The following is a 10,768-nucleotide window of genomic DNA, read 5'->3' as shown; positions in this document are numbered from 1 at the left end:
TATGTGAACAAGGAGATAACATTAGTCATATCAAATGATATAACGATGTATGCTCGAGGAAAGACATACACAATTAAACATTGGTTGAAAGATGCACCCGAAATATGGGCTGGGTTGCACGATCAATCTTAGAATGGTGACTTGACGAACAAAAGAATTAGAATGAAACTCGACCATTCACTTCAAAGAAATAGGTTTGCTAGAAGTTTTGAATTCACACATCATAGTTCAATTGTCGGTATTCCGGTTAGAAACAACACGGGTACCAAGAAAGAATGGTGAGGGTGAGAAGTATCACCATACCAAGAATTTGTAAGAGGTGGTGAAATTCTCACAACATTCTTGATATATAAGATGGTATTACTTCAAGGTAGGACATAAGACAAGCTGGATAGCCAGGAACTCAAGGTACAGCCACAACACGAACAAGTTTGTGTTGGAAAGAAGGCAAGGAAGTAATCGATGACAACACAAATCATCGAGGGGCAAGGATGGTAATTCTCATCATGAATTTTATTGATATTCTGGAAGAGCTCAAAATGTTGATGATGATCATGACACAGTTGTCGAGAGATTTCACGCAGGTGTAATCAATCGGCGATGACATCAAGTCAAAGCAATGATGATGCGAAAGATTATTGGAACCAAGGGTACGGCACAAACTCAAAATCAAGTTTGTTGTTCTAGGAGTAATGATATGACGAGGAAGATCAACGTAAGATTAGCTCACCGTCGAAATTTTTGCTCCGAGAAAAGGGACCAGGTAACGCAGTTAAAATCGGCACGACAAGGGTATAGCCAAGCAGGCTAGGATTGACGTGATCGAGTTCAAACTCATAAGTAATGAAGGTTACCAAGAGTTGTTTAATCGTGGTGCGGACTCGAGTCAGTTATCGGTGTCTTTGAGTATTTAATAACTCAGAGCGCGGGAAAAATTGGAATTAGTGAGGATGTAGTACTTGATGAAGAACTCATAAGAGGTTATGCAGTTCTGTGATAATGTCGAGATACCAGGGGGTATTACTCGACGACAGATCAAAATAGAGGTTGGATTGGGTATTGCTCTGCAGAAGGCAAGTGCTTTTAACTTGTGTGGGAAATTGAATCAAAGGGGAACAATATGGTCAGAACCACATTTGTAAATGATCAAACCACAGATACAAGCACTTATAACAAGGGGATTAATATCATTTACAAGAAGCTTCGATGATAAGTTTCACATCGGGTCCATGGGCATGAACGCAAAGGCTCAAGGTCGACTCCCACTTCTTCCATGCATAACCTTTCATTTTACTTCTCGCTTTTGATGAAGCTGTAGTGTAGAAATTTTATCTAGCAAAATACCAGAAGAGTATGAATCGTGAAAACTTTCGAGTTCACACATATTAAGGAAGGCATAGGTTCAAGCCATCGGGGCTTCTTAGAACATATACCACAAACTTCAGGAGTAAATAACACAAACTCGATAGTAGAGCATGTTCAAAAGCAGATGATACAATTTACCAAAGGCATTATATACCAATGGAAAGGCTCTCAAGGTTATTCAATATGAAGGACACTGTCGGATAAAATCCAACAAAGGAACCGATGGTCCACAAGGGATCTAATGTGAGCATCGGTACTCAACCAGAGGAAGAAGAATGCTCGGGCATCATATTATAGAACATCTGAATAATTCGATGCTTAGATAACAAAGGAATTATGATTTCCAAAACAAAGGATCAGAAGCAGACGCTCTGATCAAGGATGGATAAGTTGGATAGACCAGAGGCACAATTGACGACAAATAGTTTGGTCGAGAACCAGCTCATGTTAAAAAAATGATGTCTGAGCCGGAAAGATAATTTAGGAGGGTTGATAGATGATTGTGTGCATTCGCACACATGTTGAATCAATAGGATCAAAATGACGGTGTCAAAAGATACTAACGAATATTGCCAGATATATGGGAAGCATCCATAATGCAAGTAGAAAAGTATTTGCAGAGCAATAAAGCTGCTAAAGATTTTCGGAGGATTGAATAGTATTTCAAAGACTTTTGTGAAACACCTGAACAACTGGGGAGGAGCGGATACTCGAAAAGTGCGAGAAATTACTCTTAGGGGTATTCAGGTGGCAAGGAACTACAAGGCAGTAGGTACAAGTATTCTTGGAACAATAGAGAGAAATTCGGGGTATCTTGTAATAACAAGATCAACGGGGAATGATTGTATGAATGGCAAGTGTATGTCGTAGTTATCCATAAGGATATTACGGTGGTAGGGAATTGCAAAGGCGATGAGCACATGTTCTCGAGGGAACACCGAAGAGTATCTTCGAAATCTTCTCGTGTAGTAGTCAACCATCGGTAATAAGATGCTCTCCAGGTGAAAGTGATCACGAGATCCTAATGTTAGATTTAGCAAAATTCATTTAACCCGAATAGAGGAGAGATCAGAGTCCCAGAGCATAGACGAGGAGTAAAAGATCCTAATACCACCCAATGGCGACGTGGGCTCGTAAGCCACACAACCATGTTAATAAAAGTTTTGCAATCACTAGACTCGACTTTGGCCAAGGAGTTGGAAAAGGGGATTCCTACAGGCAGGCGGCTCTGATACCAACTTGTGACGCCCCTGATTCAATCGTACACTAATCATACACACAAACGTGTATGATCAAGATCAAGGACTCACGGGAAGATATCACAACACAACTCTACAAATAAAATAAGTCATACAAGCATCATATTACAAGCCAGGGGCCTCGAAGGCTCGAATACAAGAGCTCGATCATAGACGAGTCAGCGGAAGCAACAATATCGGAGTACAGACATAAGTTAAACAAGTTTGCCGTAAGAAGGCTAGCACAAACTGGGATACAGATCGAAAGAGGCGCAAGCCTCCTGCCTGGGATCCTCCTAACTACTCCTGGTCGTCGTCAGCAGGCTGCATGTAGTAGTAGGCACCTCCCGAGTAGTAGTAGTCGTCGTCGACGGTGGCGTCTGGCTCCTGGGCTCCAACGTCTGGTCGCAGCAATCGGGTATAGAAAAGGAGGGAAAAGAGGGAGAAAGCAACCGTGAGTACTCATCCGAAGTAGTCGCAAGCAAGGAGCTACACTACATATGTATGCATTGGTATCAACTGGAATAAGGCTATTATATGTGGACTGAACTACAGAAAGCCGGAATAAGGGGGGTAGCTAGTCCTTTCGAAGACTACGCTTCTGGCAGCCTCCGTCTTGCAGCATGTAGAAGAGAGTAGACTGAAGTCCTCCAAGTATCATCACATAGCATAATCCTAACCGATGATCTTCCCCTCGTTGCCCTGTGAGAGAGCGATCACCGGTTGTATCTGGCACTTGGAAGGGTTTGTTTTATTAAGTATCCGATTCTAGTTGTCATAAGGTCAAGGTACAACTCCAAGTCGTCATGTTACCGAAGATCACGACTATTCGAATAGATTAACTTCCCCGCAGGGGTGCACCACATAACCCAACACGCTCGTTCCCATTTGGCCAGACACACTTTCCTGGGTCATGCCTGGCCTCGGAAGATCAACACGTCGCAGCCCTACCTAGGCACAACAGAGAGGTCAGCACGCCGGTCTAAATCCTATGGCGCAGGGGTCTGGGCCCATCGCCCTTTGCACACCTGCACGTTGCGAACGCGGCCGGTGAGCAGACCTAGCAACCTCCATTACAAAGGAAGTTGCGTTACGCGGTCCAACCCGGCGCGCGCCGCTCAGTCGCTAACGTCACGAAGGCTTCGGCTGATACCACGACGTCGAGTGCCCATAACTGTCCCCGCGTAGATGGTTAGTGCGTATAGGCCTGTAGCCAGACTCAGATCAAATACCAAGATCTCGTTAAACGTGTTATCTTGAAGACACCATGAACGCCGACCAGGGCCAGGCCCACCTCTCTCCTAGGTGGTCTTAACCTGCCCTGTCGCTCCGCCATAACGATCCACCCAGAGGGCCGTCGGGACAAAGGTCCTTTCAGCCCCCAATCCGTGAATCACTCACGGGTACTCCTTGAGCCAACCCGACTTTAGTCATCACATGTATCATGTATATAGAGTATATAGTATATACACGTGATCACCTCCCGAAGTGATCACGGCCCGATAGTATAGCTTGGCAGAAGGACAAGAATGTAGGGCCACTGATGATAAACTAGCATCCTATACTAAGCATGTAGGATTGCAGGTAAGGTATCAACAGTTGTAGCAACAATGACATGCTATGCATCAGGATAGGATTAACGGAAAGCAGTAACATGCTACACTATTCTAATGCAAGCAGTATAGAGAAGAGTAGGCGATATCTGGTGATCAAAGGGGGGGCTTGCCTGGTTGCTATGGCAAGAGAGAGTGGTCGTCAACACCATATTCGTACTGGGTAGCAGCGGCGTCGGTCTCGGTGTCTAGCGGAAGAAGAGGGGGAAGAAACAATGAATACAATGCAAACAGGTGCATAACGATGCATGACAAAGCAAAGCGTGATGCTAGGCGTGCCCTAACGCGGTATGAGGTGATACCGGTGAAGGGGGGAAACATCTGGGAAAGTATCCCCGGTGTTTCACGTTCTCGGACACAGGTGCCGGAGGGGGGGGTAAAGTTGCGAGTTCGATAGGTTAGGGATGCGCGGCGGACGAACGGGCTGCGTATCCGGATTCGTCTCGTCGTTCTGAGCAACTTTCATGTTGAAAATAATTTAATCCAAGTTACGGATTAAAAGATATGATTTTCTAAAGATTTTATTAATTTCTGGAATTTAATTAATTATTTAATTTAATTCGAAAATGGATTTATGACATCAGCATGAGGTCATGCTGACGTCAGCAGTCAACAAGGTTGACTGGTCAACCTGACCAGTGGGTCCCACCGGTCAGAGACACATGTTAATTATCCAAATTTAATTAATCTAATCAGAATTAATTAGGGGGGCACTATCATTGACTGATTAATTAATTAGCTAACAATTTAATTAGTTTAGTTTAATTAATCAAAATTAATTAAGTTAATTATTTCATTAATTAATTAATTAATTAGTTAATTATTTTTATTTTTGTTTACGGTTTGGGGCGTGGGCCCCTCGTGTCATTGGGCCAGGGGGGCTTAGCGGTTATGGGTGAGCAACGGGGAGGGGCGCCCGAACGGGCGTGAGCCCACGGGGCGCTGGGCGCGTGGGGGGCACGTCGGCGCCGGCGGCCAGGGCCAGGGGAGGCGGGGCTCCGGCGAGCGGAGGGAGCAGACGCGCGCGGGTCCGTGGGGTCACATGAGCCGGTCGGGATCGAGGCGCGGGCGCGTCCAGAGGGGCGGCCGAGGACGCGGCGAGGGCGTTGCGAGGGGGGTCGTGGCGCGGCGACTGGAGGGCCAGAGCGGGCGTGGTTGCAGCCGCGGCCGACGGCGGCGAGCGACGGCAAGCAGTGCTAGGCGGGGCAGGGGCGCGGGACAGCCACGGCGGAGCGGGCTCCAGGCATGGGTGCGGGCGGCGAGCGTGCCAGGGAGCGGGAGGCAGCACGAGCAGCAGCAGGGCGAGGCGCGTGCGGGGCGATGCATACATGGGCACGCGTGCGGTGGTCGGCGTGCAGAGGGAGAGAGGAGGATCGGGGTCCTCACCGGTGTTGAAGGGAAGAGGGGGGCGGTGAGGGTCGATGGAGCACGTCCGAGAGGAGGTGAGGAGGTCCGATGGGGCGGTCCGGCGACGGTGGTGACACACGGCGACGATCGAGAGGAGATGAGGACGGGGCAGTCCGGCGGGCAGTGCCGGCGAACAGCGAGGCGGCGGGGACGTGTCGGGGCCTCGGGGTCCCGGGATCGGGGGGGGGGGGGGGGCGAGCGCCCCGATCCAGATCGGGTCCTTGGGTGGGGGGAAGAGAGCGAGGGGAGAGTGGGGAGAGCGATGGGGTCGTGCGCCCTCTCCTGTGACGGCGCTCGAGGGAGGGGGTGGGATCGTGGGGGAAAGTGGGGTGGGGCTCTAGGGTTTCGGGAGCAATGGGGGATATGGGCGCGGCTGGTGGGTCGGCCTGGTGGCCTGCTGGGCCGGTTGGCCCAGTGGGGAGGGTTCTTTTTTTTGTTTAGCTTTGTTTTCTGTTTTTGTATTTTCTTTCTGTTATTTATTTTCTATCCTGTTTTATTTCATTTTAAATCATTTAGTCATTTTATAAAAATGTGTTCTCTTTAATATAATTATCCTTGTAATATTCGGCACCCACCGAACATTTTTGTGTCAACTTTTGAAAACTTTTGTTGTTTGACATATTTAGAACTTAAATTTTGAAACGGCTTCGAATCATTGCGAGGTTGGCAACATTAACCGAGGTGACGTGGCGTGATTAGCGTGGGATTACTGTAACATGATTATCCGGGCGTCACATCAGTGTTGAAGATGGACTTGGCAATGTAGGCTGTAGCTAGAGCCAGACTTGCAATGCCAGAGTCGGACTCCTCCTCAGACTCCACCTCCGCCTCCTCAGAAGCAGACTCCTCCTTTGAATCCATCTCCTTGCCAACAAAAGCACGAGCCTTGCCAGATGAGCTCTTCTTGTGTGAGGAAGACTTTGATGAACACTTGGAAGAAGACTTTGAGGATTTCTTCTTCTTCTTGTCATCAGAATCATATTCCTTGCTCTTCTTCTTCTTGTTTTCATTGTCCCACTGCGGACACTCAGAGATGTAGTGACCAAGTTTCTTGCACTTGTGGCATGTTCTCTTCTTGTGGTCATGAGTAGAAGCTTCATCATTTCTTGAGCTGGATCATGAAGACTTTCTGAAGCCTTTCTTCTTGGCGAATTTCTGGAACTTCTTCACAAGCATAGCAAGCTCCTTTCCAATGTCTTCAGGATCACCAGAACTACAGTCAGATTCTTCTTCATATGAGGAAACAACCTTTGCCTTCAAAGCGCGAGTTCGGCCATAGTTGGGACCATAAATATCTCTTTTCTCAGAAAGCTGAAACTCATGTGTGTTGAGCCTCTCAAGTATGTCAGATGGACCGAGTGTCTTGAAGTCAGGGCATTCTTGAATCATCAGGGCTAGGGTGTCAAACAAGCTGTCAAGTGATCTCAGGAGTGTCTTGACGATTTCATGCTTGGTGATCTCAGTGCCGCCGAGAGCATGAAGCTCATTTGTGATGTCAGTAAGGCGGTAAAACGTGAGCTGAACATTCTCATTGTCGTTTCTCTTGAAGCGGTTGAAGAGGTTGCGAAGGACACTGATCCTTTGATCTCTCTGGGTTGAGACGCCTTCATTGACCTTGGAGAGCCAGTCCCAGACTAGCTTCGACGTTTCTAGAGCACTCACACGGCCATAATGTCCTTTGGTCAGATGACCACAGATGATGTTCTTGGCAGTAGAATCCAGTTGAATGAACTTCTTGACATCAGCAGGGGTGACACCTTCACGAGTCTTGGGAACGCTGTTCTTGACGACATACCATAGATCAACATCAATGGCTTCAAGATGCATGCACATCTTATTCTTCCAGTAAGGGTAATCAATGCCATCGAAGACATGGCACGCAGCAGAGACTTTGATTATCCTTGCAGTCGACATAGCTAAAACTCCAGGTGGTTAAACCGAATCACACAGAACAAGGGAGTACCTTGCTCTGATACCAATTGAAAGTGCTAGTGATCAACTAGAGGGGGGGGGGTGAATAGGCGATTTTTATGAACGTCTTCAAAACATGGGAGTTTCGAAGACAAATAGTAGAAATGAACCTATTGACATGCAGCGGAAGGTAGACTACACTAGGCAAGCCATATTCAAATATTCAATGAAGTGAAAGCATGAAGACTAATAGCAGCTAGGTAGTGACGATCAGGATGGAAGATAGTATGAAGCCAAACAACAATAGAAGTCACACAGTGAAGTTAAACAAGTAACACAAGCAGGCAATGACTTCACGAAGACAAACTGTAAATAAAGAGAGGGAGAAGATAGAACTAGTCGCTTGGTGAGGACAAGGATTTGTTGGACCAGTCCAGTTGCTGTGACAACTGTACGTCTGGTTAGGGAGGATGAGATTTAACTCAGAAGACCGTGTCTTCACCTTATTCCCCTTGAGCCAAGGACACTTAGTCCTCGCCCAATCACTCAGGTAAGTCTTCAAGGTAGACTTCCAAACCTTCACAGACTTCGTTCACCGGCGATCCACAATGACTCTTGGATGCTCAGAACGCGACGCCTAACCGGCTGGAGGATTCACAGTCCTCAAGTGTAACAAGTTTCAGGTCACGCAGAGAGAAAGACTTCAGTGATGCCAAACACTCTTTGGGCTCTGGGTGTTTTGGGCTTTGTCCTCGCAAGGATCTCTCTCTCTCTCTCTCTCAAAGGCTTTAGAGGTGGGTTGCTCTCAAACGACAAAAGCCATGCACTAACTCTGAGCAGCCACCAATTTATGGTGTAGGGGGTGGGCTATTTATAGCCACTAGGCAACCCGGCCTGATTTGTCCGAAATGACCCTGGGTCACTAAGGAACTGACACATGTTCCAACGGTCAGATTTCAAACACACGCGGTAGCTTGACTTGGGCTATAAGTAAAGCTGACTCTTCCAGCTCTGGATAAGATTTACTCTCATTGTCTTCGCTCGAAGACTTAGGATTTGGTTGAGCATCACTTTAGTCACTCTGACTTTGTTCACTTGGACCCCACTTATACAGTACGGTGGTTCCTATGACTCAACAAAGAAGAAAATGAAACTACGAAACAACTATGTCTTATCCCTCGCATTACATTGCCGGGGAGATCTACGCACAAGTCAATACATACCAAGTACCCATCACAAACTCTTATCCCTCGCATTACATTATTTGCCATTTGCCTCTCGTTTTCCTCTCCCCCACTTCACCCTTGCCGTTTTATTCGCCCTCTTTTTCCGTCCCCCTCTCTTTTCCGTTCGCCTCCTTTTTGCGTGCCCCTTGTTTCTCGTGTGTCGTCATGGCCTGTCCTTTATCTGTCCCTCTGTCTCTCGAGTTTGAAGTTCTTCACTTCAAACAAAGACAAGTAGAAAATTTAAAAGATGCTTGGTTTAGGATGATGGAATCTTATTGTAATTGCACCTTAGAGGTGAATTTTAGAATTTTACTTCACAATTTTTATGTTGGACTAAATAAGTCCCATAGACAACTCTTGGATTGCGTTGCCAAAGGAAATTTTTATTGAAACGGATCCCGGTAATGCTCATGAAATCTTAGAGGGAATAGTGGGAACACTACCTCCATCAAAGGGGCCACATAATGAAGGAAATATGCCCTAGAGGCAATAATAAAGTTGTTATTTATATTTCCTTATATCATGATAAATGTTTATCATTCATGCTAGAATTGTATTAACTGGAAACTTAATACATGTGTGAATACATAGACAAATAGATTATCACTAGTATGCCTCTACTTGACTATCTCGTTGAATCAATGATGGTTATGTTTCCTAACCATAGACATGAGTTGTCATTTGATTAACAGTATCACATCATTAGAGAATGATGTGTCTGACTTGACCCATCCGTTAGCTTAGCACGATGATCATTTAGTTTGTTGCTATTGCTTTCTTCATGACTTATTGCTACCTCTTGAGCACTGCGTTGGTTTTCCCTTGAAGAGGAAAGGGTGATGTAGCAAAGTAGCGTAAGTATTTCCCTTAGTTCTTGAGCACCAAGGTATCAATCCAGTAGGAGGCCACACACCTACACAAACAAATAAAATCCTCGCAAGCAACGCAATAAAGCGGTATTCAATCCCTTCACGGTCACTTACGAAAGTTAGATCTGGTAGATATAATAAGATAATATTTTTGGTTTTTTTATGATAAATATGCAAAGTAAATAAAGCAAAATAAAAATGGAGCAAGAAATAGCTTGTTGACGGGAGATTAATATGATGGAAAATAGACCTGGGGGCCATAGGTTTCACTAGTGGCTTCTCTCGAGAGCATAAGTATTACGGTGGGTAAACAAATTACTGTTGAGCAATTGACAGAATTGAGTATAGTTATGAGAATATCTAGGTATGATCATGTATATAGGCATCACGTCTGAGACAAGTAGACCGACTCCTGCCTACATCTACTACTATTACTCCACACATAGACCGCGATCCAGCATGCATCTAGAGTATTAAGTTCAAAGGAACAGAGTAACGCTTTAAGTAAGATGACATGGTGTAGAGGGATAAACTCATGCAATATGGTATAAACCCCATCTTGTTATCCTCGATGGCAACAATACAATACGTGCCTTGCTGCCCCTACTGTCACTGGGAAAGGACACCACAAGATTGAACCCAAAGCTAAGCACTTCTCCCATTGCAAGAAAGATCAATCTAGTAGGCCAAACCAAACTGATAATTCGAAGAGACTTGCGAAGATAACCAATCATACATAAAAGAATTCAGAGAAGATTCAAATATTGTTCATAGATAAACTTGATCATAAACCCACAATTCATCGGTCTCAACAAACACACTGCAAAATAAGATTACATCGAATAGATCTCCACAAGAATCATGGAGAACTTTGTATTGAGATCCAAAGAGAGAGAAAAAGCCACTAGCTAATAACTATGGACCCGAAGGTCTGAGGTAAACTACTCACACATCATCGAAGAGGCTATGGTGTTGATGTAGAAGCCCTCCGTGATCGACGCCCCCTTCGGCGGAGCTCCGGAAAAGGCCCCAAGATGGGATCTCATGGGTACAGAAGGTTGCGGCGGTGGAATTAGGTTTTTGGCTCCGTATCTGGTAGCTTGGGGGTACGTAGGTATATATAGGAGGAAGAAGTACAT

At 45.8% G+C, this 10,768-nt stretch overlaps 1 long non-coding RNA gene across 1 annotated transcript; it reads right to left on the bottom strand.

Annotated features, from left to right (window-relative positions):
* Positions 1-2,758: 2,758 nt before the first annotated feature.
* Positions 2,759-5,893, bottom strand: LOC147959861 (uncharacterized). Its single transcript, XR_015610852.1, has 3 exons — positions 5,603-5,893; positions 4,330-4,404; positions 2,759-3,004 (listed from the first exon to the last, which is right to left on the bottom strand). It is a non-coding gene; the product is annotated as an uncharacterized LOC147959861 (long non-coding RNA).
* Between the last annotated feature and the right edge of the window lie 4,875 nt (positions 5,894-10,768).

The sequence above is a fragment of the Triticum urartu genome, chromosome 7A (assembly GCF_056163025.1).
Source record: "Triticum urartu cultivar PI428250 chromosome 7A, HENAU_Tu73, whole genome shotgun sequence".
Classification (NCBI taxonomy): domain Eukaryota; kingdom Viridiplantae; phylum Streptophyta; class Magnoliopsida; order Poales; family Poaceae; genus Triticum; species Triticum urartu.
Note: the sequence above shows the minus strand (reverse complement) of the source record. Positions and strands in the feature narration are given on the sequence as shown.